At 41.8% G+C, this 6,000-nt stretch overlaps 1 pseudogene across 1 annotated transcript in view; it reads right to left on the bottom strand.

Annotated features, from left to right (window-relative positions):
* Positions 1-2,815: 2,815 nt before the first annotated feature.
* The window catches only part of LOC308427385 (60S ribosome subunit biogenesis protein NIP7 homolog), a 47,257-nt pseudogene continuing 44,072 nt past the window's right edge, over positions 2,816-6,000 (bottom strand). Inside the window, exon 3 of the transcript in view lies at positions 2,816-3,392. The product of the transcript in view is annotated as a 60S ribosome subunit biogenesis protein NIP7 homolog (transcript). The remainder of the gene's footprint in view (positions 3,393-6,000) is intronic.

The following is a 6,000-nucleotide window of genomic DNA, read 5'->3' as shown; positions in this document are numbered from 1 at the left end:
ACAGACATTTTAAAATTGAGAAAAGCCATCCATGTCCTTGTTTTAATTACAAATGACCACAATACATGACAATACTCATTAACTGAAAGATGAATGGTGTATGGGATCCAGCTGAAGTGCAGAGGGGAAACAGACTGGGAATCACACAAACAAGCTGCAGTGCTGACTTGTTCCTCCTCACTGAGTCCCAGTGGGGAGAATGCTGATAGTTCCTTAGCCCCAGGGACTCAGATTGGGGCAATCAGAGACATCCTTGAATTGGGCTTAGACCACAAGAGAGAGATGCTGTCTTATCCTGGCCTGGACCCATGGAGAAAGGTTAGCCTGGAGCTCCTGGGGTCAATAGCACTAAGAGAAGAAATTATTAGTCTCAGGTGGCTGCAAAGAACAATAGCTGTGTCCTGAACTGTTCAGTGTTTGAACAAATAATTTTCCTCTAGCTTTAAATGATGTCAGAGTAAGTGTTTTCTCATTCACAGCCAGAACCCTAACTATAAATATTCCTTTATTCTTATGAAGTCCCCAAATGCCTTACTTAGTTCATAGATTCCAAAAGAAAAAGGTCTATCTCAATGTGTGTGTATTCGTGCATGGGTGCATGTGGGGGGGTGGGAAGAGAGGAGAGGAGAGGGCAGATGACAGAAGAGGAGAGCAGAGGAGAGGAGGTGAGGGGAGGTGAGGGGAGGAATAGGGAAGGGGGAGGGGAGGGGGAGGGGGGAGGAGGAGGGGAGGGAAGGGGAGGGGAGGGGAGGAGAGGAGAGGAGAGGAGAGGAGAGGAGAGGAGAGGAGAGGAGAGGAGGAAAGAAATCTTTATTTCGGGCCTTTCTGAAACAAGAACTGGGAGCCGGGCTGGGATCTCCCAGGACATCTGTATTACATTCCTCCTATATCAGATCCCAACTGACCCATATCCATTGAGCAAGCCTCTGCATTCCTCTGTCCTTGGCTCATCCCATGGACCCCTAAGTTTAATATATGGTTTTAATTAACACACTAAAAGCTCAACTCTTAGAGGACAATGACCTTCTCTAGTGGAGGACCCATGGTTCCTTGAGGAATGTATCATATTCAAAGGCCTGTTTATTCCAACACTTCTGCTTCTGAGTAGAGAAAAAAGCTAATGTTCAATGTTCAGGTAGATCAGAAAGCTGACTTGCTCACATCTCTGTAACTTGACAAATGAAGCGCCTCAGCCTCTCCTGTTGAGTTGTCCCTTCCCTTTGCCTGGTCACAAATGGTACTCTAGGACCCCGTTCCGATCTGGGCAGAATCTGTTGAATTACACACATAAAAACTGCCTTCATTCAACCCCCCCCCCCCATTTAAAAACTCTTCCTTAATTCTTTACTGGAATTATGTTTTTTTTTTTAAGTGATGATATCTGTCTTTAATTCTTTGCTGTTTTATTCTTGGTGTCTCCTGTCCCCCACAATCCACATATACATAAATTTAAAGTCTAACAAGCAGGTTATAAGGCTGGCCCAGAAAAATTATGCTTTATTTTGTTTTTACAACATTTCTTCAAATGTCTTTGCTATGTGCAGTTAATACTAGGGGGTAATACATGACAACCCTCACTTCAAGATTCTCTTGAAAAGTCAGGCTATCTGTCACGCAGGCAGAAAAATGCTAAAGCAAGGTGGTCACCAACTCTTTCCTTAACCCTGGACCATATCACTCACTTACCCATCTCCCCTCCCACTCTGAGATTCAGGAAAACAGCACCATGCAGAGTAACTTCCAGGTGGACTAGAAAGCCTTCCACAGCCTATGGCCTATCTAGAGCCCAGAATCTTGCTGTGTGGTCTTAAGCAAGGCCAGAAGTATTTCAAAATGTCAGACTTAATGAGGTCTAGAACCCATAAACTGTGGTCTATGGATAATCATGCAACCAAAGAAATGTCAGTGGATAGCTCCAACGAGCACAGGAAGGCTGAGATCAGTAATCCCGGTGCCCCATCATCCGAAGAAACAGAATCATGGGAAAGGCAAAGCTGCATCATCAAGGCTAAAGGCTAATTCTTCTAGGACACGGGGGTGAGGGCCAATCTCCCTACACCAGCCATGCTGTTCACTAGTTCCCCAGCAAATCAGTGTGGTCAACTTTTATATATTATTATCTATACATTATTTTATATATTATTATCCACACATTATTTTATACATTATTATCTATACATTATTTTATACATTATTATTTATACTTTCATAGAAATCTCAAAATATTTTTCTCAGCATTTTGCTATAGGACATGTTATTTTCTCCAATGGTTCTTTTTTTTTAAATAAAAACATTAAAATTTATTAAATTCCATATGTAAACCCACAGGCATGGCCTACTATCCTTATATAGTGGTTTCTATCTTTAATATTAATAAATAATAGAAAGCCCACTGTGCTATTATAAGCCTGGAAAACAGTGTTATCATAGATAACAGTAAGATTACTCCTGTCTTCAGTGAAGTAACTTAGAAACCATCATTCAGAATAAGTCTTCTGATTCAGACAAGGACGATGCAGATACAAAATAGAAACACTCTACAGGTTCTGGTTTGTCTGTTTTAGATTTTTGAGACAAGTCTCACTAGGTAGCCCAGGCTAGCCTTGAACTTGCCAAGTAGCCTGAGCTGGCCTTATACTTGTGATCCACCTGCTTTTGACTCTAGAGGGCCAGAAACCCTACTTCTGAGTCATTTCTGTTGATAAGATCCAAGCTGCTTATCTCGGTGTCCTCCAGATTTAACATGATGGCCTGCACACAGGAAACAAAGCTAAGTCCTCTTCTCACACAGCAAAATGTTCTTGGGATGACCATCCTAAGTCAATGTCTCTTCGTGACGTACGTACTCCCCAATGTGTGCTTGATGGAACACCACAATTGCCATGGGGTCCACTTTTCTGCAGTCTTGGGTAGACTTTGCTGCCACCCCAAAACCCAAAGGAATGTCTGCCATGGAATAAACCACTACTCCCTGGTACTGAGATGTGTTTTCAGTAATTCGACCCAAACTGGATTTCAACACATGGTTTCCATACAAGAAGGACTGCTCTGCTCCAGGCTGTATCCACACTTTATACTTGGCATAGGGTGCAAGGTAATCCAGAGCTGTAACGTGCAACCGGAACTTGTGGGTCTTAGAAAACTTTCCAAACACGTCCCCAAGGACATTAACTTATCTCCGGAGATGTTGGCGGCCAGCTTTAGGATCATCTCACTCACACAGTACACTCGGTCGCTGTGCAGCCGGAAACAGTAGGTGCCGTCCGGTCTGTCCACCAGGAGTTGTAGATTCTCTCCAATGTATTTCACAATCTTTTCAAACGTGACCCGGGTCTCTTCTTCAAAGGCCTCATTTTCCCCGCTAGCTTGGCTCCCGGGATCCTCGTGCTTCTCTCCAATGGTTTTTTACCCTCAAGAACATTTGCATGATCTCCTGACACATCTGATTACCAGAAGAATATTTTTCAAAGTGTACATCTGTATACTTAAGAATGACCTGGGCCAGTTGTTGTTTATTTTTATTATTCTACTAACAAATGACTAGTGAAGGATGCAGCTTAAAACTGCCATTCCTAGGAGACACTTAAGATCCAAACTACAGCTGTGCTAATTTTAAGGGGAAACATTGAGGTTTCATCTGATGGTGTTTATGAAGCTTTGCGATGGTCTATGGGTGATCTATGGGACTTTACTCTTAATGTATGCCTCACCCCATTCTTCTTAGGCAGACCAAAATTACATTTACAATGCCAGCCACCTCAGAACATCCCATTTCATAAGTGCCTCTCCTTTAGTTCCTCAACTGGGAACAATCATGGCACCCTATAGTTACGTGCTCAATTTAACAGAGAGGAAAGGGCTAAATAATTCCTTCTGAACTTGACTTTCCTCTGTACTACAAGGAAAGTGAAAGAGGATTTGGAAGGCGTGGATCAGGTACAATCATCACATCATAGTGGATTTATATCTGGTATGAGGTCACATGTCTCATAGGCAATGTCACCCAATCTTTATCTGCAGTTCCCTCACTTTGATGTGCTTCCCTACGAACGTTCATTTGGGAAACTTGCTGCAGTAGGAGTATGTGTTCGCTGAGTTTTCCCAGAGGCAGACCTTGAGATGAACACTGAATGCATTCAGCTGATTCTGGAACTTGGGGGTGAGATGAGACAGTAGAGGGCAGCCAGTAGGGTTGAGATGTTGAGCCTGCTCTCCTTGGACAACTAGAATTTCCTCTGAATGGGAAACTCTGGAAAAGGCATGAAGTGCAGGTCAGAGTTCTTCTGCCACTATGTTCAGTGTTGGGAGTGTTTACATGCTCACCCTCCTGAAATATAAGCTCGATCCAGGGAAGATATGCTTAATTTCTTTATAGTTCAATAAGCAAGGTGGTTTCCAGCTGCCCAAGTGCAAGTGCTCTTCATTGTTAATTGGACCCAAGTGCAGAAAGATGGTTCTAGATTTTTAAAGATGAGAGAATAGCTCTTCAAAATGCTATATCTCACATCATGCTCTAGCTTCCTATGGACATCCAAGCTGGGAGCTACCAGTCCCTTTGCATTGTTTTGGTTTGTATACAGAACCTCCTTTTTCCTGGAGGCAAAGGCTAACTGAGAACTTCATTCCCTTTTATCTCTCAATGAGGAAAACAGCTGCTTATTGACAGAGGAATTGACTTCTGTGGCATCTGTGATGTGGTATCCAGATGTGAACCTTCCAGAGATGAACTGGCTGCATCCGGAGCACCACCCCACTGTAAGAGAACAAAGATGCAAAAAAACTGAAGAAAAAAAAATGATGCAAAAACTTGCGGGATATCTTTGCTTCCGTGAAGAACCATGGCTTTGTGGACCGCTTTGATGTCAGCTCTCCTGGTTTATTGCGTGATGTTTTATTTTACAAGCAAGGGAAACATCTGGGCAATTGAAGCTGGCTGCACTTGTAAGTAGTGTTCGGGACTGTTGTTTGGAAAAGGCAATGTTCAACCTAGCCAGTGATAACACATGCCCTGGCTTTGTTTCCTAATGCTCTCAACATTGCCTCAACAAGTCTCCAAGCCAGCCCTGTGCTGCCCAGATGACCCTTGGCTACTAGCCTCCATATTTGCTCTCATCAGAAGGTGAGGAGATTGCAAGATGTCTAATGTGCTTGGATGATAGTGCTTTGTATTTAATCATTACTCAAGCAAGACAGCGCTGTTGGAATGGGACTCAGTCCAGCTGGTTTTCTTTGATCTGTAAACCTATCCTGCTTACTAAGTGCATATCATTTCATCTCCAACCGAGACCTACTTTTTTTCTAGGTTGTTGCTATTTAAGGCCTTGGTGTGGAAATCTGTATTTGAAAAGATCCTTGAGACATAATGGCAGTGATGGGACGTGCCTCTTAATTTGCTTGTCTATGTATCTGCTCATCCTAGTTGCCTTGCCTTGTGAATCGGAGTCCTTTAGGTTCGTGCAGGCACTCAACAGGTCAAAAATGCTTTAGAGTATATTTTCATGGATAAAGATTATTATATTACATTTTATTATTGCAAACCAGAAGATAGAAACTTGATTGTGATGTTAAATCATATTACTCGAAGTCAGAAGGCAGAAACTAGATTGTGATGTTCAATTTCCTTTTTCTAGATCAGAGACAAGATTGGGTTAATGTGTATTATGTTAAGTCAGAAAACAGAAACTAAAAACTCACTGGGAAGTTTAGTATCTGTATAAATTTAGATCTACAGACATAGACCAATATAAAATTAATAAATAAATAAAAATAAATTCACATTTTATATATAATCAGGGCATATAATATAGATATTATACAATATACTTTGCTTGATTCTGAAAAATCTGAAATATCTATTAGATATACAGAATATCTTTATTAATATTAAATATACTAAATTTGGGTGTGTGTGTATATGTGTGTATATGTGTGTATGTGTGTGTGTGTATGAATGCACGTGTGCACACACACGCATCTCCAGATGTATGTAGGGGGCATGAT

This window comes from Micromys minutus (assembly GCF_963924665.1).
Source record: "Micromys minutus genome assembly, chromosome: 11".
Lineage (NCBI taxonomy): Eukaryota > Metazoa > Chordata > Mammalia > Rodentia > Muridae > Micromys > Micromys minutus.
This window is presented reverse-complemented; position numbering and strand designations above follow the sequence as displayed.